This window comes from Chiloscyllium punctatum, chromosome 1 (genome assembly GCF_047496795.1).
Source record: "Chiloscyllium punctatum isolate Juve2018m chromosome 1, sChiPun1.3, whole genome shotgun sequence".
In the NCBI taxonomy this organism is placed as follows: domain Eukaryota; kingdom Metazoa; phylum Chordata; class Chondrichthyes; order Orectolobiformes; family Hemiscylliidae; genus Chiloscyllium; species Chiloscyllium punctatum.
The window spans coordinates 152,379,998-152,406,628 of NC_092739.1; the positions used below are offsets into that span (position 1 = coordinate 152,379,998).

The 26,631-nt window shown below is 44.2% G+C and overlaps 1 protein-coding gene across 3 annotated transcripts in view; it reads left to right on the plus strand.

The window, feature by feature from the left end:
* Positions 1-1,774: 1,774 nt before the first annotated feature.
* LOC140481233 (N-acetyllactosaminide beta-1,3-N-acetylglucosaminyltransferase 4-like) overlaps positions 1,775-26,631 on the plus strand; it is an 85,104-nt gene continuing 60,247 nt past the window's right edge. Inside the window, exon 1 of one of the 3 annotated variants that reach the window (XM_072577106.1) lies at positions 1,775-1,870. The gene's annotated coding sequence lies outside the window, so the exon portion shown is untranslated. The remainder of the gene's footprint in view (positions 1,871-26,631) is intronic. The other 2 variants (XR_011961485.1, XM_072577116.1) reach the window with 2 other exon arrangements.

Sequence of the window (26,631 nt, forward strand, 5' to 3'; positions counted from 1 at the left end):
TATTCCCCAGTTTGCCAAGTTACCTTGAATCCCATGTGCTTTTGAGACATTGTCAAAGGCTTTGCTAAAATATACATGAATTATATCTACTGTGCTGCCCTCAGATTTCACCTGATGAAGGAACAGCCCTTTGAAAGTTTGTGATTTCAAATAAACCTGTGGGACAATAACCTGGTGTCATGTGATTTCTGACTTTGTCCACCCCAGTCCAACACTCACACCTCCACATCATGGCTACCCTTATCTACATGCTGATCACCTCCTCAGAAAATTCAATCAAATTTGCTTGGCATGATCTCCCTCTGACAAAGCCACGCTGTCAAACCCTGATCAAATCTTCCTCTTCAAGTGAAAATTAATTCCCCTTTGTAATTTTCTCCAATTGTTTCCCCACCAATGACGTAAGACTAACTGGTCTGTAATCCCCTGGTTTATCTTTACCATCCTCCTTGTAAAATGGAACTGCATTCATTGTTCTCCAGTCTCTCCCCTGTGGCCAGAGAATCATAGAATCCCTCCAGTGCAGAAGGAAGCCATTCAGCCTGTCAAGTCTTCACCACCTCTCCAAAAACCATCTCACCCAGACCCACCCCCTACTCTATCCCTGTAACCCTGCAGTTCCCATGGTTAATCCACATAGTCTGTACATCCCTGGACACTACAGATAATTTGAGTGATGCCAATCCACATACCCTGCACATCTTTGGGTTGTGGGAGGAAACCAGATCACCCAGAGGAAATGTACACAGACACGGGAAAAATGTGCAAACTCAACACAGACTGTTGCCCGAGGCTGGAATCAAACCCGGGTCCTTGGCCACACTGAGACATCGTGGCACTCCCTAAACATTTGGGCAGAGCCCTTGTAATTTCCTCTCATGTCTCCCACTGAAGCCTGGGATACAACTCATCTGGCACCTGTTGATTTCTCCAGTTTTAAGCTCATCAAAGCTTCCAATACTTCCTCACTGTCCCTGTCAAACTGCTCAAGATCCTCACAATCCTTCTTCTCCAACTCTGTATCTCCATTCTCCTTCTGGATAAAGACAGTTTTTTAATTCATTGGATGAGGGCGTCACTGGGCTAGACCAGTGTTAATTACCCATTCCTAATTGCCCAGAGGGCTGTTAAGAGTCAACCACATTGCTGTGGGTCAGGAGTCACATGTAGACCAGACCAGGTAAGGATGGCCGTTGCCTTCCCTAAAGGACATTAGTAAACCAGATGGGGCTTTCCAACAGTTAACAATGGATTCATAGTCATCATTAGACTCTTAATTCCAGATGGAATTAGAATAATCCTATGGTGGAATTCAAACTCAGGTCCCTGGAACATTACCAGTGTCTCTGGATTAACAATCCAGCGATAATGCCATTAGGCTATCGCTTCTCCTCATTAAGCACTCTGCCAATGACCTCTGGCTCCACACACACAGATTGGTCCTTAATGGGGTCTTGTTCTTCCCCTGGTTGTGGGCTGTTTCAGCAGGAACAATGGCAGGGGCGCTGGCATTGCGCCGTAGGCAGAGGGCCCGAATCAGCAAGAGGGAGTGAGCACGGGGCATGTGAAGCTGGATTTGGGAGGAAGGGGGATGCGTGGGGTCACTGGAGAGGTTGGTCGGCATCAAGGGCACGGTACTGGCTATCACTGACTGATTCCACGTCTCTCAGTCAGGCAGAAAATGCCAACTGATTAAACAAAACAGCAGGAAAGGTATGTGAACAAGGCAGGCACTAGGGCCCAGTGAGCATGTGTGGCAGCTTCCCTACGTCACAGGGCATCTCATTCTAGAATAAAGTCGCTGCATGGAATGAGCTACTGGTTAGATGAAGCTGGTCCTGGCTTGTGCAGTGAGAGGGCAATCTATCAGGTGAGTACGCCTTATAGTTTAATTACAATAGAAATGTTATAGGGCACTTAAAGCTTTGATTGCGGTTTGCAGAGAAACACAAATTACAGCAGGAATGAAAATCAAGCCTTGCAGTTTTTGTTCAAAGTGTCGACATTAGAAAGGAAAGGTTTACATCCTGACAACCAAAATACTGACTTTAAACATTTTCTCTTGTTAACGCTATCACATTTGTGAATTGAAAGTTTTAGAAAAGGGGAAGTGATTACAAAGTAAAAGGAAGCTGTTATTTTTAGGGCTGAAAATGTCTGCCCATTTCATTCTGGCTGACTGTTTGCTCACCTTTTCGATTAAATCGTGTAACTTGAGGGCATACTCTTCTAATGACTGGAGGGTGTTTGAACCATTGCGATGAAATGGTCTCCCAGCAAATACTGCTTTCAAAGGCTCAATCCAGAAATGAGCTTTCTGTTTTGTTTCTCGTGCAAGTCGAGCTTTTTTATTGTTAAGAAAAGAGCAGAATTAGGAACGGACTTATATGGTCCTTAGGTTTGTTCTACTGTTTAGTAGCGTCATTTCTGGTCTTCCACTTAAGACTGAGACAAAGAAAAATATTTTCACTCAGGGGGTCATGAGTCTTTGGAATTCTTTTCCCCAGAAAACACTGGAGGCAGGGTGTCTGAATTATCTTAAGATGGAAATAGATAGATCCCTGACGAACAATAGATTCAGAGGTTATTGGGGTAAGAGGGAGGGTTGAGTCAGGTCAACCATACTCTCATTGAACGACAAAGCAAGCCCAAGGGATCAAATTCCATACATTCATAGAATCTCTACAGTGTGGAAGCAGGCCATTTACCCTATCGAGTTTACATCGACCCTCTGAAGAGCATCCCACCCAGACCCAACCCCCAACCTTATCTCTGTATTTCCCATGGCTAATTCACCTGACCTGTACATCCCTGGACACTGTGGGTAACTTAGCATGGCCACTCCACCTAATCTGCACATGTTTGGACTGTAGGAGGAAACTGGGGCAAACCCATGTACACAGACACCTGTGGGTGGAATTGAACCTGGGTCCTTGGTGCTGTAAAGCAGCACTGAGCCACTGTGTAACCCCAAATGCCCCACTTCTACATCAAGTTGGTAAGTTCATTTTATATATGTTTGTGAGCGAAGTAAACCAAAATACTGCATGTGCTGGAAATGTAATGTATAATGTTACAAACATAAACTGGTCAGGTAACATCAGCAGAGACTGAAAAGCCCATCCAGAGTATTGCATGGAAACATGTAAACAAGCTGTTCAACCAGAAGTCATTGCTGAACGACATGGAGACGCAGAGAGGTGGGATAGGTCTGACTTGAATATTGAGGTTGTCTTGAAGGTTCAAAATGATCAATTTCAAGAATATTGCAAAAATCAACTGAAGAACTTCTACCTTTTGGTGCTTTTTCAGACTACAAATTAAGTCTCATGTCTGCCAATTAGCACATTATCAAAGTTCAGCAGGAACTAGGGAAGGCAAATGGACTTTACTTATTTCAAAATATGAAAATGGGGAATTAAGATTAAATCTATACAAGGTGCTAATCAGACCACACCTGGAAGACTGAGTAGTTCTGGGCCATTATCTAAGGAAAGACCAGAGATGTTTTGCTAAATTCCAGGCATGAATGAATTTTGTTATGAAGTTGTACAGGATGTTGGTGAGGCCTCTTCAGGAATACTGTGTCCAGTTCTGGTCACTCTGTTATAGGAAGAATAGTATTCATCTGATTTACCAGGATGTTGCTGGGAATGGAGAGTTTGAGTTATGAGGAAATGTTGGATTGGATGAGACATTTTTCCCTCAAGAGTAGGAGATTGTGGGGTGACCTTACAGAGATTTATAAAATCATGAGGGGTATAGATAAAGTAATGGCAGGTGTCTTTTCCCTAAGGTGAGGGATTTCAAGACAAGGGGACATATTTTTAAGGTGAGAGGAGAAAGACTTTAAAAAGTCACGGGGTGGGGGGGCAATTATTTTACTGAGAGTCTGTGGTTTGTGTGTGGGTTGAACTTCCAGAGGAAGTGGTGAATACAGGTAGAGTTACAATGTTTATCGGGGTAAGAGGGAGGGTTGAGTCAAGTCAACCATATTCTCATTGAACTGCAAAGCAGGCTCAAGGGATCAAATGTCATACAATTATAGAATCCCAACAGTGTGGACACAGGCCATTCGGCCTATCGAGTCACACCAACCCTCCAAAGATGTTTAAAAACATGTTTAGAAGACATTTAGATAAGCACATGAATAAGAAATGTTTGGAGGGATTTAGGCCAAGTGTGGGACTAGTTTAATTTGAGATTATGGTTGATATGGACTGGTTGGACCGAAGGGTCTCTCCCATGCTGTATGACTCCCTGACTTTGAAAGATTGAATCATTTGGGCTTGTAATCAGTGGAGTTTAGAAGAATGACAGGAGACCTTAGATTCCTATGAGGGGCCCTGACAGGGTAGGCACAGTGAGATTGTGTGTGGGAAAGTTTCAGGTCAGAAGGTGTAATCTCAGAGTTAGGAGTCGCATATTTAAGATAGCGATGAGGGGGATGTTTTTCTCTCACAGAAGTCTGTAGAATTCTTTATCACAGATAGCCATCAAGACTATGTCATTAGGTATATTAGAGGCTGAGAAAGAGCTTTACTTAGTCAGAGGATCAAGGCTTATGTGGATAAGGCAGGAAAGTTAAGCTGAGGATCATCAGATTACCTATGATCACATTGAATGGCAGTGCAGATGGGCCAAATGGTCTACTCTGCACCTTTAGCTTATGGAGCAGATAAATTAATTGGGGGAGAATGTTCCCATAGGACTTTGCTCATAAGCATATATGACATAGCAGCAGGAGTTGACCATAAGATCTTACATGCCTGCTTCACCATTCAACATATTCAACACCTTTCTTCAATTCAATTTCCACTTCCTCCCTCTCCCACCTCCTCTCTCATCCCCGGAGACCCCAAATATGTCTCTATCTCAGCCTGGAATATACAATGATACATGACTCTGTAAACTTGAGGTTTCCAAAGATTCAAAACTCTGAGGGAAGAAATTTCTCCTCATTTCAACACAAATCGTGAGACTGTGTGCCTACCTTCTAGAATTCCCAGCAAAGGGAAAAGATGTTCATTGTGAAAAATCATCTCAAAATCTTGCATGTTTCGATGAAATCAACTCTCATTTTTCTAAAGTTACAGACATAGGCTCAATTTTCCCAGCCTTCCATCATACCAAATGCACACACTATTCCAAGTCTGGTCTCATCAGTGCTCTGTACAATCATTATTAGATGTTCATTTTTGTGCTCCAATCCTCTTATAACAAAGGGGAACGTGCTACTTGCCTTTGCATTGGCTTATTGTTCCTGCGTGCTGACTTCCTTGTTCCTTTTGCGACTGCAAGCAAGTGGAATCTGGAGGGTGTGTTCCTTCCCTGGTGCCAGGGTCAAGAATGCCACTGAGCAGTGGCAGGCCATTCTGAAAGGCGAGGGAAAATAGCCAGCAGTTTTGGTCTGGGTTGGTAAAAGAAGGGGAAAGAGGTCTTGCAAGCAGAATACAGAGAGCTAAGAAATAAATATGGTGGCACAGTGGCTCAGTGGTTAGCACCGCAGCCTTACAGCGCCAGGAACCTGGGTTCAATTCCAACCTCGGGTGACTGCCTGTGTGGAGGTCGCACATTCTCCCAGTGTCTATGTTGGTTTCCTCGGGGTATTCCGGTTTTCTCCCACAATCCAAAGCTGTGCAGGGCAGGTGAATTAGCCAATGCTAACTTGCCCATAGTGTTTGGTGCACGAGTCAGAGGGAAATGGGTCTGGGTGGGTAGCCTTTGGAGAGACAGTGTGCACTTGTTGGGCTAAATGGCCTGTTTACACACTGTAGGGGATTGAATCTAAAAAAATTAAAAAGCTTGATCTCAAAAGGTAGTAATATTAGGATTACACTCAGCGCTACAGGGTAGAGAATTCTGGAAAAAGAGAACAACCAACGACATTTATTGCAGATATAATCCTCAGTAACATGTAAACTCTCCCTAAACTCCCACATCCGACAAGAAGAGCATATCACTCTACTAAGGGCCATTTTTGCTTTTTCCAATCTGCAGACCCAGAAAATAGCCCATTCTTATTCCTCTACAAACACTTCTCCAGGCTCACTTAATACTTATTGTTTATATTTTAAAGTTTAATCAAGAGACTTTAATCAAAAGTTTAATCAAAGTTTAATCTCAATAAAACATATAATCAGGAGAGAACCCACGGTATTCACTACAGCAGACTTACAGCAAACCCCCCAAGGCCACACTTAAAACTATTCACTTATCTGTCTCTGTGGTGTGACCTCTCCCAAACAGGTTCCTCCTAGATCAGTTGTGAATGTCACTGTTTTTTAATTTTCCCAGATGCACTCTGATGTCCAGCGATACATGAGTTCAACAGTAAAGGCAGTAACTGCGCAGGTTCACTGCTGTGTCAGTTAGCAGTGTGGTTTTCTCTCTCTCACACACACACACACACACACACACACACACACACACTCCTGCACTGACCTCGCCTTTGTCTGTTCCTCGCCCTTTTAAAAGTGCCGTTGTTTTGACTTTTTTTTCTCCAAAGTTCCAAAACAATGCAACACCATATAAACAAAAATGGAAATTGCTGGAGAAATCCAACAGGTCTGTCAGCATCTCTGGAGAGAACGTAAAATAAATAAAATCCTTTGCGTTAGTTGCAGTAGTTGCTGCTCCTAGAATTCGAGGGAATCACCTCCAACACCTAAAATACCTCAAATAAAGGAGCAGCCTGTTACAGCAAGAAATTTTTCCCAACCTCCATCTTGGATTGGATTACCCAGACCAGTTGAATGCATAGTTGAGAGAATGATGGAGAAGGAAGGGATTTAAATTCTTACGACATTGGGATCAATTTTGATGAAGTTGGACAAGCTGACAGGTCACACAGCAGCAGGACTGGGATCAAAATCCATGTGGGAGTATTTACTAGAGCAGTGGGGAAGGGTTTAAACAAGAATGGCAGGGGCTTGGGATCTGAGTGGGAAGGACACAAGGAAGGAAACAACGTTGGAAATGAAAGATAGGAAGGTAGAAAGCAAAATTGCAAAGCAGAGGCAACATGACCAAGAAGCAAGTAGGGATTCAGTACAAAACAAAAGTAAATTTGTTCAATGCATGCCTGTTTTTAAAAAATTTAAATGCACTTACTTCATCACTAGTCTCATAATGTCATGTCTACTGGTTCTACCAAAGTGAGAGATTATTGATCATAATGTATAAGCCTGTGTTTGATGCCTCAATACATTCATCCAAAAACAGGGATAAACTTACAGATGAAGGTTTAACTTTTGGAAGGAAAAATATTTTCAATATTTGATTAGATAAATCCAGAATTGTAGAAATCTTACAATAGACATTTCAGCAAAAAAGAAAATAAATTACTTTTCACTTGTCTAACAGCAGGCAAAGAAAATGAGACATTCATTCACAAATTCAAACCTTTTCTTACCTTTCCACTGCAGTCTCTGAATAGACAAATAACATTAGGGATTGTATATTTTTATTTGATTAATTGATGCAAATGTAACACACCAAAAATGTTGTGAAACTGCATTCAAGTCAATTGAAAAAATACAGTTAACGCAAAGGATTTTATTTGTTTATATGACATAAAGCCTATGATAATGTGTATGGGATGTAAACTCCAAACTAAAGCCCAGAATAAGTGTCATGGATAAAGAGGGACCCACTGTGAAGAAGGGTCATTAGATTCAAAAAGTTAATCCTACTTTCTCTCCATAGATGCTGACAGACCTGTTGGATTTTTCCAGCAATTTCATTTGTTGTTTTAGATTCCCAGCATCCACAGTTGTAAAATGCAAACACAGTTAATAATGCAAACTAACAGGATTTATTGGACAATAAATGGAAGGACTTGGAACAAGGGCAGGCAGAAGGGGTTAGTTTCAGCTGGAGCCATGTTGGGCACAGTGTTGTGGGCCGAAGGGCCCGTTGCTGTGCTGTACAGTTGAATTAGAATTAGAATTCCTACAATGTGGAATGTTCTGTGTTCTAATAAGACTAAGACTTAACCTTCTCCTTATTTGGGGCACAACTTAGTGCACGTGTCAGTATACAATTCTGTAGACATCAGGATCTTTGGGGTTTTCTCTTCGTGGTTCCTTGGAGCTTATCCCTTGTTTCCCAAACTCTTGAAGCTAGTCTCCCGACTCACAATATACTTTAAGCTTTTATCTTAGTCAGTTTAACTAATGTACAAGCAAATCTGCCTGGCAGCTATATGACTTCAATTCTGATTGCCCATTCAACCTGAACCACTGTAACCATAGATACTCACAGAATACTTCTCTCACTCTCTGTTAGGATAGGCTGGGACTTTTTTCACTGGAATGTGGGAGGTTGAGGGATGAAGTTACAGAGATTTATTAAACCATGAAGGGCATAGATAAGGTGAACAGCAAAGGTTCTTTTTTTTTTCCCCGAGGATGGGGGAGTTCAAAACTAGGGGGCACAGTTTTAAGGTGAGAGGAGAAAGATTTAAAAAGGACATGAGTGGCAACTTTTTCACACAGAGGTTAGTTTATATGTGGAACAAACTGCCAGAGGAAGTGATGGAGTCAGGTGCAATTATGACATTTCAAAGACATTTGGACAAGTACATGAACAGGAAAGGTTTAGAGGGATATGGACAAAACACAGGCGAATGGGACTGTGTTTGGGAAATATAGTCAGTATGGGCTGGTTGAATAGCCCATTTCTGTGATGTATGACTTGATGACTGTATGATCCCTTCTGAAAGGAGTTTCCACAAAATTTCTCACTTTGGTTGAGTTTCCCCTAAGGCCCACTGGTGATTTCCAACACTGATCCAATACCTATACCTGGATATGTTATGACAACCCTATTATCTTATACGCGGACTCCTTGAGTTAGAACCTATGAGCAGGAGTAAGACATTCAGCCCTTCAAGTATGCTCTAGCATTCAATAAGGTCATGGCTGATCCAGTTATGGTCTCAGCCCAACACATCCTATCTTGCTCCAGCCCAACCCAAACCCTAATAGCCCCTAACTCCTTCAAATCGAAACTCAATTCTATATTACCTTGAAAAATTCAATTACACACCCTCCTCTGCTTTCTTAGAAAGATGATTCCTCAGTCAGTCAAAATTACACCTAATTTCCATCTTAAAAGGGATACGTTAATCTTAAACACCGTTCCTGAAGTATCTTCCAGTTTTTACTCTACCAAGTTCCCACAGATTCGTATGTTTCCACAAAATCATGGTTCTCTTTTCTAAACTCCATCAGTCACAGGGCAAAAGTGAGGACTGAGGATGCTGGAGATCAGAGTCAAGATTAGAGTAGTGCTGGAAAAACACAACAGGTCGGGCAGCATCCGAGGAGCAGGAAAATCGATGTTTCGGGCAGGACCTCTTCATCAGGAATGGCCTGAGGAAGTGCTCCTACCTGAAACGTCAACTTCTCTGCTCCTCAGATGCTGCCTGACCTGCTGTGCTTTTCCAGCACCACTCTAATCTTGACTCCATCAGTCACAGGCCTACCCTGCCCAATTTTCCCTGTTGTTCCTGAACGTAGTCAAGTACATATTCCCATTCCGCTTTGAATGCAACTGTATCCTTTTTCTAATAAAGAGACCTGGGTGTTCTTGTAAACCATGCAGTAAAAGTAGTTTCACAGGGGCAGTGGGCAATGTCTGTTGGCATACATAGTGAACAGATTCAAGAACGGGAGCAGTGCCTTGGCTGAGACCACTTCTGGAATGTTGTGTGCCGTTTTGGTCTCCTTAACTGAGGAAAGATGGTCTGGCTGTGGAAGCAGTACAACAAAGCTCTACCAGATTAATTCCTGGAATGGCAGGATTTCCGGATGAAGAGAGATCATTGTCTCTCAGCAGTTAGGACTATGTTCATTGAAGTTTAGAAGAATAAGAGGAATATCAATAGAAACCTGTTACATTCTAACAGGACTGATAGTAAAGTGGCAAAGTGTTCTTTAAACATATAGTTAAAATATATATTAATAGTAAAAGATTAATGAGGGATAGAGTGGGGCCCATAAGGAACAGGCAGGGTAAGCTGCTCACAGGAGAACAGGGTATGAAATTAATACTTAGCTTCTGTCTTTGCTAACTTAGAAAATGGTGATAATGGCCCAGTTGAAAATATGGGTGTTGAGCAACTGAGCAGTATAGTGATAAATAAAGAAGAGGTGCTAACAAGGCTGGCAACATTCCAGGTGGAGGGGTTGCCAGGCCTAGATGGGATACATCCTCAATTGTTGAGAGAGGCAAGGGAGCAAATTGCAGAGTCATTGATAGAAATTTTCCAAGTGTCCCTGAATGCAAGATTAGTCCAGGGGGAATGAATCATTGCAAATGTGACACTGGTGCTTAAGAAATAGGCAAAGGATAACCAAGGAAACTACAGACCTGTCAACTTGACATCAATAGTGCGGAAACTGATGGAGACCATAATACAAGGTAAGATAAATATACATGGAGAGAAAAATAAGCTAACATTAGACAGTCAACATGGCTTTGTCAAGGGCAGGCCATGTCTGACCAAGTTAATTGTGTTCTTTGAAGAGATGACCCAAGCAGTCGATGAGGGTAGTGCTTTGGATGTTGCATGTTTGGACTTTCAGAAATCATTTGATACTGTGCCACACGGCAGGTTGGTTGCAAATTAATAACATTTGAAATTGATAGGTCCTTGGCAGCATGGATTAGAAGTTGCTAAAAAATAGAAAACAGAGGGTAAGATTAGATGAAGACAAATTGAAAGTGGTGTTCCCAAGGCACCAGTATTGGGATCCTTGCTTTTTCTGAATGATGTGTACGAAAAATTTGGAAATGCGTGTTGAAGGCATAATCTCTAAATTTGCTGATGGGTTTAGGGTGAGGGGGAAAAATTCAAACTGGATTTAAGGGGCAAATTTTTAAACGCAGAGGGCGGTGCGTGTATAGAATGAGCTGTCAGAGCAAGTGGTGGAGGCTGGTACAATTACAACATTTAAAAAGCATCTGGATGGGTATATGAATAGGAAGGGTTTAGAAGGGTATGGGCCAAGTGCTGGAGAATGGAACGAGATTAGGTTTGGTTATCTCATTGGCATAGACAAGTTGGACTGAAGGGTCCTTTTCTGTGCTGTACATCTTTGTGACTCTATGATTCTATGGGGAGAATGGTGAATTATGAGGATGATGCTAAATGACTTCAGAGGGACATTGAAAAGTTGGCCAAATGGATAGACACCTGCCAGATTAATTTCAATACAGAGAAATGTGATAGAAGAAATACAGCGAAACAGTACAGGCCTTAATGGTACAACTTTCAGGAGAGTACAGGAGTAGATGAACCTCGGTCCTCTTGTGCATGGTTCTCTGAAGATGGTAAAAAGGTAAACAAACATTCCAGAAGATTCCCCTGGCCTCGGAAACGCCATTAGCCATGTGGCTGACGCAGCTACCACCCCACGCTGAGTGATGATGTCACTTCCGCCCACATCATGGCCACTCCCACAGCCACTTCCGGCCCTCACATTATCGCTGATGCCACACGCTCAGTGACTTCTGCCACCCCTACTGCCATGATCACCACCACTTCCACCCCCACCAGCGCCACTCACCTGCATTCTGCTGACACGCCCCCCACAGACCCCACTGTCACTATCCCCACACCCCAGAACCCCGAGGGCAACATTACCCCAGCTCATGACTCCACCCCCATTCCCCCACCATCACACCCACTCCAGGTACTGGCTCTGACCCCACTCCCAGCTCCACACCCACACCAGATCCCAGCTCCTGGCCTGCCGAGTTTTCACCATCCCTCCAGACTTCCCACTCACTGAGGACGAACGATCAGTCCTCAGCAAAGGACTCACCTTCATCCCCCTCCGTCCACGCGTCAATGAATTTAATACACGTCGTGACATCGAACAATTCTTCCGTCGCCTCCGCCTCCGAGCTTACTTTCACAATCAGGACTCCCGCCCACCTTCTGAGGACCCCTTCGCCCACCTCCAACACACTGCATCCACCTGGACACCCCGCGCTGGCCTATTACCTGCCCTCGACCTCTTCATTTCCAACTGCCGCCGGGACATTAACCGCCTCAACCTGTCGTCCCCCCTCCCCCACTCCAACCTCTCACCCTCACAACGTGCAGCCCTCCAACCCCTCTGCTCCAATCCCAACCTCACCATCAAGCCAGCGGATAAAGGGGGCGCAGTGGTAGTCTGGCGCACTGACCTCTACACCGCTGAAGCCAAACGCCAACTCGAGGACACCTCTTCCTACTGCTCCCTCGACCATGACCCCACCCCCCATCACCAAACCATCATCTCCCAGACCATACAGAACCTCATCACCTCAGGAGATCTCCCACCCAACCTCATAGTCTGGGAACCCCGCACTGCCCGGTTCTACCTCCTTCCCAAGATCCACAAGCCTGACCATCCTGGCCAACCCATTGTCTCAGCATGCTCCTGCCCCACTGAACTCATCTCTACCTACCTCGACACTGTCCTATCCCCCCTAGTCCAGGAACTCCCCACATACGTTCGAGACACCACCCACGCCCTCCACCTCCTCCAAGACTTCCGTTTCCCCGGCCCCCAACGCCTTATCTTCACCATGGATATCCAATCCCTCTACACCTCCATTCGCCATGACCAGGGCCTCCAAGCCCTCTGTTTTTTCCTCTCCAGACGTCCCCAACAGTACCCTTCCACTGACACTCTCATTCGTTTGGCCGAACTGGTCCTCGCCCTTAACAATTTCTCCTTTGAATCCTCCCACTTCCTCCAGACCAAAGGCGTAGCCGTGGGTACACGTATGGGCCCCAGCTATGCCTGTCTCTTTGTTGGCTATGTAGAACAGTTGATCTTCCGTAATTACACCGGCACCACTCCCCACCTCTTCCTCCGCTACATTGATGACTGCATTGGCGCCACCTCGTGCTCCCGCGAGGAGGTTGAGCAATTCATCAACTTCACCAACACATTCCACCCTGACCTTAAATTTACCTGGACTATCTCTGACACCTCGCTCCCCTTCCTGGACCTCTCCATCTCCATTTGTGACGACCGACTTGACACTGACATTTTTTACAAACCCACTGACTCCCATAGCTACCTGGATTACACCTCTTCCCAACCTATCTCTTGCAAAAATGCCATCCCGTATTCCCAATTTCTCCGCCTCCGCCGTATCTGCTCCCAGGAGGACCAGTTCCACCATAGAACACACCAGATGGCCTCCTTCTTTAGAGACCGCAATTTCCCTTCACACGTGGTTAAAGATGCCCTCCAATGCATCTCGTCCACATCCCGCACCTCCGCCCTCAGACCCCACCCCTCCAACCGTAACAAAGACAGAACGCCCCTGGTGCTCACCTCCCACCCTACAAACCTTCACATAAACCAAATCATCCACCAACATTTCCGCCACCTCCAAAAAGACCCCACCACCAGGGATATATTTCCCTCCCCACCCCTTTCCGCCTTCCGCAAAGACCGTTCCCTCCGTGACTACCTGGTCAGGTCCACACCCCCCTACGACCCACCCTCCCATTCTGGCACTTTCCCCTGCTTCGCAGGAACTGTAAAACCTGTGCCCACACCTCCTCCCTCACCTCTATCCAAGGCTCTAAAGGAGCCTTCCACATCCATCAAAGTTTCACCTGCACATCCACCAATATCATTTATTGTATCCGTTGCTCCCGATGTGGTCTCCTCTACATTGGGGAGACTAGGCGCCTCCTAGCAGAGCGCTTTAGGGAACATCTCCGAGACACCCGCACCAATCAACCAAACCGCCCCGTGGCCCAACATTTCAACTCCCCCTCCCACTCTGCCGAGGACATGGAGGTCCTGGGCCTCCTTCACCGCCACTCCCTCACCACCAGACGCCTGGAGGAAGAACGCCTCATCTTCCGCCTCGGAACACTTCAACCCCTGGGCATCAATGTGGACTTCAACAGCTTCCTCATTTCCCCTTCCCCCACCTCATCCTAGTTTCAAACTTCCAGCTCAGTTACTGTCTCCTTGACTTGTCCGACCTGCCTATCTTCTTTTCCACCTATCCACTCCACCCTCTCCTCCTTGACCTATCACCTTCATCTCCTCCCCCACTCACCCATTGTACTCTATGCTACTCTCTCCCCACCCCCACCCTCCTCTAGCTTATCTCTCCATGCTGCAGGCTCACTGCCTTTATTCCTGATGAAGGGCTTTTGCCCGAAACGTTGATTTCGCTACTCGTTGGATGCTGCCTGAACTGCTGTGCTCTTCCAGCACCACTAATCCAGTTCTCTGAAGATGGCCAACAAGTTGTATCTGTTGCTAAAAGGTTTATAGGATCCTTGAGTTTATAAATAGAGGCATAGAGTATAAAAACAAGGAAGTTATGCTACACCTCTACAATTCTTTAGTTAGACCATATTTGGAGTATAGTGTTCAGTTCTGGGCATTTTATTTAAGAAAGGATGTTAAAACTCTGGACAGAGTTCGAAGGAAATTTTCTAGACTGATGCCAAAAATGAGGGATTTTAGATACAAGGAAAGATTAGAGAGATTGGTCTTATTGTCCTTGGAGCAGAGAAGATTAAGACATGATTGAATTGAGGTACTCAAAATTATGAACAATTTTTGAGAGAATAAAGAAGGATATTCTGTTTCCATTAGTTGGTTTGTGAGTAACTTAGGGTCACAATTTCAAGATTGCCAGCAAGAGAGCTATGAGGGTGATGAAGAGAAACTTCTTTACTCAGAGAGTTGTTTGGATTTGGAATGCACTGCCTGGGAGAGTGGTGGAGGTGGATTCCTTATGGGATTTCATAAGAGAACTGGATATATATTTGATAGTGATGAATTTAGAGGGTTATGGATATAGGGCTGGAGAGTGGGACTAGCTGAATAGATCTTTCAGGAGTTGATACAAACATGATGGGCTAAATGACCTCCTCCACTACTGTAAAATTCTGATTCTATCATGAAACAGAATAAATGTAAGAAGGAATTTCCTGACAACTGGGAAGTCCAGAATCTAGAACCAGAGGACCCAGTCTAAGAAATTAGGATAGGCCACTTAAGACTGAGGTAAGGAGAAATGGAAAATAGTGAGCCTTTAGAATATTCTGCCCTAAGCAGCTGAGGTCAAAATAATGAATGTTGTCAAGAAGGAGTCCATGTTGTCAGTAGCAAAGGAGTAGACTTGAATTGCAAGTAAAATGCTGTTTCACCTGGAAGGTGGGTTTGGAGCCCGGGATAGTGAGGATGGAGGAGGTGACTGTGTTACACTTTCTGCATGGGAAGGTGCAATGGGGTAATGAAGAAGTGTTGGGAGTGATGGAGGAATGGACCAGGATATCACAGAGGAAATGGTCCTTGCAGAATGCTGACAGTAGAGGGGACAGAATGATGTGATTGATGGTGACAACCGGCTAGAGGTGGCAGAAATGGCAGAGGGTGATCCTTTGAATGCTGAGTCTAGTGGGATGGAAAGTATGGAGAAGGGAAACCTTATAGTTGTTCTGGGAAGGGACAGAAGTGGTGAGGTCAGAAGTGTGATAGATAGGTTGGACACAGCTGAGGACCTGGTCCATCACAATGTGGAGGGGGACGTCCTTAACTGAGGAAAAAGGATGTCGTGTGGAGGCAGCCCAGTGAAAGGTGGCATCATCAAAACGAATGTCATGGAATTAGAGCAACTCTGAGAAGGGAATGGAATCCTTGCAGGTACCAGGATGTGAGGTGAGGTAAATGTAGGAGTTGGTGAGTTTTGAATGGATATTGGTGGTCAGTCTCTCCCCAGTGTAGTCAAGGAAGGAAGGGTCCTCCTGATTCGTTTTTCTCCATTGCTCTTTCAAAAAAGGCTAACATTCAAAGGACAAAGAGAACAAAGATCAATACAGCACAGGAACAGACCATGTGGCCCACAAGCCTGAGTCAATTCCTATTCCTTATTTATACCCGCTACTTATTGCCCATGTGCTGTTCCTATCCCTCTATTCACTTCCCATTCACATGTCTTATCAAGATGTGACTTAAATGTTGACAATGTGCCTGCTTCCACCACCTCCACTGGCAGTGTGATCAGGGAACCTACCACTCTTTGTGTGAAAACCTTTCCCTGCACTAATCCCCTAATCTTTCCCCCTCTCACCTTCAACCTGTGAGCTCTTGTAGTTGACCTTTCCAGAGGGAAAAGAGCCCCTGACTATCCACTCTAAGCCCCGTATAATTTTGTAGACCTTTATTATGTCAGTCCTCAGCCTCTGTCTTTCCAGTGAAAACAATCCGAGTTTGTCAAACCACTCTTCAAAATTTAAATCCTCGCGATCAGACAATATCCTGGTACACTTTTTCTATACCCACTCCAAAGTATCCACACCTTTTTGCTAGTGTGATGACCAGAACTGTACGCAATATTCCAAATGTGGCCCAATTAAAATTTGAAACAACTGTAACATAATACGATGCCCTGGCCAAGGAAGGCAAATGTGCTGCATGTCTTCTTGACCACCTTAGCCACCTATATTGCTACTTTCAGGGATCTGTGGACCTGTACACCAGATCCCTCTGTATGTCAAAGATCCCAGGGGTCTACCATTCACTGTAATTTGCACCTGAATTTGATCTTCCAAAATGCATCATTTCACATTTATCCAGATTAAACTCCATCTGCTAGTTCTCTGCCGAAACCTGCAACCTATCTATACCCTGCTGTATCCTTTGAGAGTCCTCCTCACTATTTGCAACTCTGCCAATTTTGGTGTCATTCACAAACTTACTAATCAGACCACCTACATTTTCTTCCAGATCATTTATACATATTATAAACATGTTTCCCACACTGATTGCTGCAGAACACCATTAGTTATGACTTCTATCCTAAAAAATACCATTCCACTACTACTCTCTGTCTTCCGTGACCTAGCCAGTTTTGTACCCACCTAGCCAGCACACCCTAGATCCCATGAGACTCTACCTTCTGCACCAGCCTGCCATGAAGTACCTTATCAAATGCAAACTATGTCGACAATATCCACTGCCCTTGCCGCATCAATCATTCTTGTCACCACCTCTGAAAACCCAATCAAGTTGGTGAGACATGAACCTCCTCTCACAAATTTGTGGGCCTATCACTAATAAGTTCAGTCATTTCCAAATGTGAATAAATCCTCTCTCTAAGTATCTTCTCTAAGAGCTTCCCACCACTGATATCAGGCTCACTGGCCTGGAATTACCTGGCTTACCTCTGTTCCCCTTCTTAAACAAGCAACATTATTGGCCATTCTTCAAACCTCTTGAACCTCACCTGAGGTCAAGGCGAATGCAAAGATATCTGTTGAGGCACCATCTATGTCCTCCCTTGCCTCCCACTGTATCCTTGATATATTCCATCTGGACCTGAGAACTTGTCTACCTTAATACATTTCAAGACATCCAACACTTCCTCCTTCATTGTGTTGATCTGCCCAAGAGTAGTTATACACCTTTCCCTAACCTCAACATCCATCATGTCTCTCTGTGGGAAGCTAGGGAAGTGATTGCTGGGCCCCTTACTGAGATATTTGTTTCATCAATAGTCATAGGTGAGGTGCCAGAAGACTGGAGATTGGCTAACATGTTGCCATTATTTAAGAAAGGTGGTAAGGACAAGCCAGCTTGACGTCACTGGTGGGCAAGTTGTTGGAGGGAATCCTGAGGGATAGGATTTACATGTATCTGGAAAGGCAAGGACTGAATAGGGATAGTCAACATGGCTTTGTACATGGGAAATCATGTCTTGCGAACTTGATTGAGTTTTTTGAAGAAGTAACAAAGAGGATTGATGAGGGTAGAGTGGTGGATGTTATCTATGTGGACTTCAGTTAGGTGTGCGACAAGGTTCCCCATGGGACCCTGGGTAACAAGGTTAGACCTCACGGAATACAGGGAGAACTAGCCATTTGGATACAGAACTGGGTCAAAGGTAGAAGACAGAGGGTGGTAGTGGAGGGTTGTTTTTCAGACTGGAGGCCTGTGACCAGTGGAGTGCCGCAAGGATCGGTGCTGGGCCCTCTACTTTTTGTCATTTACATAAATGATTTGGATGCGAGCATAAGAGGTACAGTCAGTAAGTTTGCAGATGACACCAAAATTGGAGGTGTAGTGGACAGCGAAGAGGGTTACCTCAGATTACAACAGGATCTGGACCAGATGGACCAATGGGCTGAGAAGTGGCAGATGGAGTTTAATTCAGATAAATGCAAAGTGGTGCATTTTGGGAAGTAAATCTTTGCAGGACCTATACACTTAATGGTAAGGTCCTAGGGAGTGTTGCTGAACAAAGAGACCTTGGAGTGCAGGTTCATAGCTCCTTCAAAGTGGAGTTGCAGGTAGCTAGAATAGTGAAAGAGTTTGAGATGCCTTACTTTATTGGTCAGATATTGAGTATAGACTTTGGAAGCTCATGTTGTGGCTGTACAGACATTGGTTAGGCCATTTTTGGAATATTGCGTGCAAGTCTGGTCTCCTTCCTATTGGAAGAATGTTGTGAAACTTGAAAGGGTTCAGAAAAGATTTAAAAGGATGTTGCCAGGATTAGAGGATTTGAGCTATAGGGAGAGGCTGAACAGGCTGGGGCTGTTTTCCCTGGAGCATCAGAGGCTGAGGGGTGACCTTATAGAAGTTTATAAAATCATGAAGGAGATATAGGTAAAGTCTTTTCCCTGGGGTGGGAGAGTCCAGAGTAGAGGGCATAGGTTTAGGGTAAGAGAGGAAAGATATAAAAGAAACCTAAGAGACCGAAGAGGCAACCTTTTCACACAGAGGGTGGTGCATGTTTGGAATATGCTGCCAGAAGAAGTGGAGGAGGCTGGTACAATTGCAACATTTAAAAGGCATCTGTATGGGTATAAGGATAGGAAGGATATAGGCCAGGTGCTGGCAGGTGGGAGTAGACTAGGTTAGGATATCTGGTCAGCATAGACGAGTTGGACTGAAGGGTCTGTTTTCATTCTGTACATCCCTATGACTCTCTGAGTCTTTGGCTCTGGATAATAGGTATCCCAGTTTTGGCTTCTGGTTATTGATATTGTCAGACACAAAGGAGCTCAAATGCAAAATATATCCAACCATAACCTTCGAATTTACCCCTTAAACACTGAAGGAGCATATTTGACACTCAAAAAAATGCTAAATTAAATCTTTTTAAAAATATCACATTAATACACAAGTCAGGGTTTTTAATCACTAAACTTATTGGGTAGTATTCAGTAACTTAAGCCTTACTAATTATACAAATATGTCAATGTGGAGGCATGCAATAAGACTTATGCTGAAACGCAACCCCACTTGCCTTCAATGTATGTTTACTCTCCAAAGGATGTTGGTAATTCATTTATTTTGGCTGAATACTGCATGTGTTTAAGTAAAGAACCATGAATCTTAACCAGGAGGAGGTGAGGACTGCAGATGCTGGAGATCAGAGTCGAGAGTGTGGTGCTGGAAAAGCACAGCAGGTCAGGCTGCATCCGAGGAGCAGGAAAATCCCCTCTGATGTTGCCTGATCTGCTATGGTTTTGTAGCACCACACTCTTGACATAAATCTTAACCTTTTATGCTTTCCCCTGCTTTGACGCTATTTGCTGCTGTTTTCTTATGTCTGCAGCCTTCCTGGATTATCAAAGTAAACCCTGCATTGCTGCCATATCTCTTTGTTTGTAAACCTATGTACTCCTCCCCCTGAACCATTCTCCCTCACCCCACTCCATAATTAGTTTCAAGTTTTTCAACAACTCCACTTATTCTATTTGCCAGGACACTAGTCCCAGCAAGGTTCAAATGGCACCCATCCCATTGGAATAGGTCTCTGATGTCAGTGCCCCATTAACCAAAACCCATTCCACTTTGACCAAGCTTTGAGCTATATTGCCCGGAGCTCAGGGAGTCATCTTCATATTATTACCTTGGCTGGGCTCTGCTTGTTTGTTTCACTCCAACACCTTTTTAGCAGAACCTCCATCCCAATCTTATCAAAGTCAGTGGTGCCAATGTGGATGAGGACAACTCAATCCCTCCACTCCCTCTCCAAGTTCCTCTCTAGCCCCCACTCCAGGGAAAAAAAAACTTGTCTATATCCTCAATCCATGCCCTTCATGATTTTATAAATCTCTATAAGGTCACCCCCTCAGCCTCTGACGCTCCAGGGTAAACAGGCCCAGCCTATTCAACCTCTCCCTATAGCTCAAATCCTCCAACCCTGGAAACACCCTTGTAAATCTTTTCTGAACCCTTTCAAGTTTCATAACATCCTACCGATAGGAGGGAGACCAGAGTTGCACACAATATTCAAAAAGTGGCCTGTACAGCTGCAACTCCTGTACTTAATACTCTGACCAATAAAGGAAAGCATACCAAATGCCTTCTTCACTATCCTATCACCTGCGACTCTACTTTCAAGAAACTATGAACCTGCACTCCAAGGTCTCTTTGTTCAGCAACATTCCCAAAGACCATTCCATTATGTGTGTAAGTCCTGCTCTCATTTGCTTTTCCAAACTGCAGCACCTCGCATTTAGCTAAATTAAACTCCATCTGCCACTCCTCCGCCCATTGGCCCATCTGGTCAAGCTCCCCTTGAAATCTGAGGTAACCCTCTTCGCTGTCCACTACATCTCCAATTTTGGTATCATCTGCAAACCTCTTAACTACATCTCCTATGTTCACATTTAAATCATTTATTTTTGCATGAATTCTAATTATGGATCCATTCTGTATTCCGGGAACTGCTCGTAACGTTTACTGACATGAATGACAGCTCATAATTAGGCTTGTTTGTCTTTTAAAATTCATGCAATTTAATGATTAACCAAACAAGGATGTTACATTTTAAATTTTATTGTCATACAGTCAGTTCACAAGCTTGGAAGTTCCTCTAATAGGTCGGTCCACTTATGCAACTGCATTTTTGGTGCACAATTGGAAGTGCAGTAGTCGGCGAAGAAGGTTACCTCAGAGTACAATGGGATCTTGATCAGATGGGCCAATAGGCTGAGGAGTGGCAGATGGAGTTTAATTTAGATAAATGCGAGGTGCTGCATTTTGGAAAAGCAAATCAGAGCAGGACTTACACACATAATGCTCTGCTCTCGACCTTTCCTTCTTTTGTACTGGTTCAGGGATTGTCTTTCACTGAGTGAACATTCAGATTCTCAGTTAAATTGAAATCCATGCATATCAGGGAAAACTCCACAAAAGCAAAGATTCTTGCAATGAAAGAGAGAGTATCTGTGCTTCAGGATTGTGTGTAAGGTTCAGCCATCTTCAGATACTTCAATAATCTTCCCTCCACCACAAATTCTGAAGTAGAACTGTTTGAACAATATTCAGTCTCATTCTTAACGCCTCAGAAAATGAAACAGTTTGAACCCCTTAGGCAGAAAGACTTGGATCACATCTAGGCATGAATTGAAAAGTAGGGTCTAGATTAGAGTGGTGCTGGAAAAGCACAGCAGGTCAGGCAGCATCCGAGCAAAAGCCCTTCACCTGGAATGCCCGAAACATTGATTTTCCTGCTCCTCGGATGCTGCCTGACCTGCTGTGCTTTTCTAGCACCACTCTAATCTAGACTCTGGTTTCCAGCATCTGCAGTCTTTGTTTTTACCTATGAGTTGAAAAGTCATATTTGTGCAACACAAGTTGTAATCAATTGTTATCTCCAAGAGAGGAATTAACCATCTCCACTTAATTTCATTCACTCCTGGAATCTTGGAATTGCTGGCTGGGCCAACTTTTGGAACATAGAACATTGAACGTCACAGTGCAGTACAGGCCCTCCAGCCCTCAATGTTGCGCCGACCTGTGCAACCAATCTGAAGCCCACCTATCCTACACTATTCCATTCTCATCCATATGTTTATCCATTGATGATTTAAATACCCTTAAAGTTGGCGAGTCTACTCTTGGTAGTCTGGATGAGCAGAGAGATCTTGGTGTCCATGTATAAGGTGCAGGCAGGGTGTTGCAGGCAGGGTGTTCCATGCCCCTACTACTCTGAGTAAAGAAACTATCTCTAACATCTGTCCTATATCTATCACCCCTCAATTTAAAGCTATGTCCCCTTATGCTAGCCATCACCATCTGAGGAAAAAGGCTCTCACTGTCCACCCTATCTAACCCTCTGATTATCTTATATGTTTCTATTAAGTCACCTCTCAACCTTCTCTCTAGTGAAGACAGCCATAAGTCTCCCAGAATTTCCTCATAAGACCTTCCCTCGATAACAGGCATTTTCCTGGTAAATCGCCTCTGAACGCTTTCCAAAGCTTCCACATCTTTCCCATAATGCAGTGACCAGAACTGTCTGCAATACTCCAAGTGCAGCTGCACCAGAGTTTTTTCAGCTGCTACATGACCTTGGGCTCCAAAACCCAATCCCTCTACTAATAAAAGCTAACACACCGGATGCCTTCTTCACAACCCTGTCAATCTGGGTGGCAACTTTCAGGGACCTTTGTACCTGGACACCGAGATCTCCCTGCTCATCTACATGACCAAGAATCTTACCATTAGCCCAGTACTCCACATTCCTGTTACTCCTTCCAAAGTGAATCACCTCACATTTTTCCACATTAAACTCTATTTGTCACCTCTCAGCCCAGCTTCATAGCTTATTAGAACATGAAGATAAAACATAGAACATTACAGAGCATTTCAGACCCTTCCACGCTCGATGTTGCACCAAGCTGTGAAATCAATCTGAAGCCCATCCAACCTAAACTATTCCATTTTTCATCCATATGTTTATCCAAAGATCATTTAAATGCCCTAAAGGTTGGCAAGTCTACTTCTGCTGCAGGCAGTGCATTCCATGCATCTACTACTCTGAGTAAAGAACCTATCTCTGACATCTGTTCTATATCTATCATCCCTCAATTTAAAGCTATGTCCCCTCGTGCTAGCTATCACCATCCGTGGAAAAAGGCTCTCCCTGTCCACCCTATCTAACCCTCTGATTATCTTATACGTCTCAATTAAATCACCTCTCAACCTTCTTCTCTCCAACGAAAACAACCTCATGTCCCTCAGCCTTTCCTCATAAGACCTTCCCTCCATACCAGGCAACATCCTAGTAAATCTCCTTTGAACCCTTTCCAAAGCTTCCACATTCTTCCTATAATGTGGTGACCAGAACTGTACACAATACTCCAAGTGCAGCCGCAGCAGAGTTTTGTACAGCTGCACATGACCTCATGGCTCCAAAACTCAATCCCTCTACCAAGAAAAGCCAATACACCTTATGTCTTCTTAACAACCTTATCACCCTGGGTGGCAACTGTCAGAGATCTATACACACAGACACCAAGATCTCTCTGCTCATCTACACTACCAAGAATCTTACCATTTGCCTCTGTATTCCTGTTATTCCTTCCAAAGTCAATCACCTCACACTTTTCCACATTAAACTGCATTTGCCAACTCTCAGGCCAGCTCTGCATCTTATCTACATCCCTCTGTAATCTGCAACATTCTTCGGCACTATTCACAACTCGACCAACTTTAGTGTCATGTGCAAATTTACTTACCCATCCTTCCACACCCTCATCCAGATCACTTATAAAAATGACAAACAGCAGTGGCCCCAAAACAGATCCTTGTGGTACACCACGAGTAACTGAACTCCAGGATGAGCATCTCCCATTAGTCACCACCCTCTGTTTTCTTTCAGATACACAATTTCTGATCCAAACTACTAAATCTCCCTCAATCCCATGCCTCCTTATTTTGTGCAATAGCCTAGCATGGGCAAACATGATCAAACACCTTACTGAAATCCATAAACTTCTTTACCCTCATCCACCTGTTTGGCCTTCTTCTCAAAGAACTCAATAAAGTACAACCTTCCCTTCACAAAACAGTGTTGACTGTCCCCAATCAACTTATCCCTTTTAGATGTTTATAAATCCTATCTCTTATAAACTTTTCCAACACTTGACCCACAACTAAAGTAATGCTCACTGGTCTATAATTACCAGGGTTGTCTCTACTCCCCATCTTGAACAAGGGGACAACATTTGCTATCCTCTATTCTTCTGCCACTTCTCCTGTAGACAATGATGACATAAAGATCAAAGCCAAAGGCTTGGCAATCTCCTCCCTTGGCTTCCCAAAGAATCCCAGGATAAATCCCATCCAGCCCAGTGGACTTATCTATTTTCACACATTCCAGAGTTGCTAACACCTCCTCTTTGTGAACCTCAAACCTGTCTAGTTTAGTAGCCTGTATCTCAGTATTCTTCTCGACAACATTGTCTTTTTCCAGTGTGAATACCGATGAAAAATATTCATTTAGCGCTTCTCCCATCTCCTCGGACTCCACACACCACTTCCCATTACTGCCCTTGATTGACCTTAATTTTACTTTAGTCATTCTTTTATTCCTGATATTTCTATAGAAAGCTTTCCTTGATCCTACCTGCCAATGACTTCTGGCTCTTCTTAGTTCTCCCTTTAGATCGTCCTTGGCTAGTTTGCAACTCTCAAGTGTCCTAAATGAGCCTTCACGTCTCATCTTAACATAAGCCTTCTTCTTCCTATTGACAAGTGTTTCAATTTCTTCAGTAAACCACAGCTCCCTCACTCGATCACTTCCTCCCTGCCTGACAGGTACATACTTTTCAAGGGCACACAGTAGCTGTTCCATGAATAAGCCCAACATTTCAATTGTACCCATCCCCTGCAGTTTCCTTCCCCATCCTATGCATCCTAAATCTTGCTTAATCGTGTCATAATTGCCTTTTCCCCTAGCTATAACTCTTAACCTGTGGTATATACCTGTCCCTTTCCATCACTGAAGTAAACATAACCGAATTGTGGTCACTATCACCAAAGTGCTCACCTACCTCCAAATCTAACACCTGGCTGGATTCATTACCCAGTACCAAATCTAATGTGGCCTCGCTCCTTGTTGACTTGTCTACATACTGTCAGGAAACCCTCCTGCACACATTGGACAAAACTGACCCATTTAAAGTACTCAAACTATAGTATTTCCAGTCAATATTTGAAAAATTGAAGTCCCCCACAACAACTCCCTGTTACTCTCGCTCCTATCCAGAATCAACTTTGCTTTCCTTTCCTCTACATCTCTACAATTATTTGGAGGCCTATAGAAAACTGCCAACAGGGTGACCTCTCCTTTCCTGTTTCCAACCTCAGCCTACCTTGTACTACCTCCTTCCTACTACCGTAACACTGTCCATGACTCACAATTCCACACCATTTTTTACCATCTTCTCCGTTCTTACTGAAGCATCTAAATCGCGGAACCTGCAAAAACCATTCCTGACTCTGTTCAATCCATGTCTCCGAAATGGCCACAACACCAGAGTCCAAGGTACCAACCCACGCTGCGAGTTCACTCACCTTACTCCGGATGCTCCTGCATTGAAGTAGATAAACTTCAAACCACCTTCCTGCCTACCAGTGCACTCTTGCAACCTTGAAACCTTATTTGTAACCTCACTACTCTCAACTTCCTGGACACTGCAACTGCAATTTAGGTTTCCATCCCCCGGCTGAATTAGGTTCCCATGCTTCCCCCCCCCCCCCCAACCACCTCCCGAAGAGCATTAGCAAATGTCCCCCCCAGGATATTGGTACCCCTCTGGTTCAGGTGTAGACCATCTTGTTTGTAGAGGTCCCACCTACCCGAGAATAAGCCCCAATTATCCAGGTATCCGAAACCCTCCCTCCCGCACCATCCTTGTAACCACCTATTCCTCGTCTCGCTAGCACGTGGCATGGGCAACAAACCAGTTTGTTCGAGCTGCGATAGAGCCAATCCACAGTTTCACTTGAGAAGGTGGTGGTGAGCTGCTTTCTTCAACTGCTACAGTCCATATGCTGTGGGTTGACCCACAATGCCAATAGAGAGGGAATTCCAAGATTTTGGCTCAAGACAGCGAGGGAACGGCAATATGCTTCCATGCCAGGGGGGAAAGTGGTTTGGAAGGGAACATGCAGCAGGTGGTGTTTCCATGTATCTGCTGACCTTGTCCTTCTAGATGGAAGTGGTCGTGGATTTGGAAGGTGCAGTCTGAGGATATTTGGTGAATTTCTGCAGTGTATCTTGTAGGTACTACACATTGCTGCGACTGGGCTTCAACTGTAGAGAGTGTGGATGTTTGTAGATGTGGTGTCAACCAATTGGGCTATTTTGTCCCGCGTGATATCAAGCTTCTTAAAATGTTATTGGAACTGCACCCATCCAGGCAAGATGAGAGTATCCCATCACACTCCCAACCTGTGCCTTGTAGATGGTGGACAGGCTTGGAGGTGAGCTGAGTTACTCACCACTGTATTCCTGTTCTCGCACAGCTATTGTATTTATGTAACGAGTCTAGTTGACTTTCTGGTCAGTGTAACCCTCAGGATATTGATAGTGGGGAGTCAGTGATGGAACCCAATTAAATTTCATGGGGTAGTAGTTAGATTGTTCCTTAACGCAGATGGTCATTGACTGGCATTTTCTGCAGCAAGTTATTTGCTATTTTTAGCACCTTCCATCACTTTACGGTAAACTGATAGGGCAGTAATTGGATGGAGGTTTCAGGCAAAAGCCCTTCATTAGGAACGGCTTTTGCCCGAAACGTCAATTTTCCTGCTCCTCGGATGCTGCCTGAACTGCTGT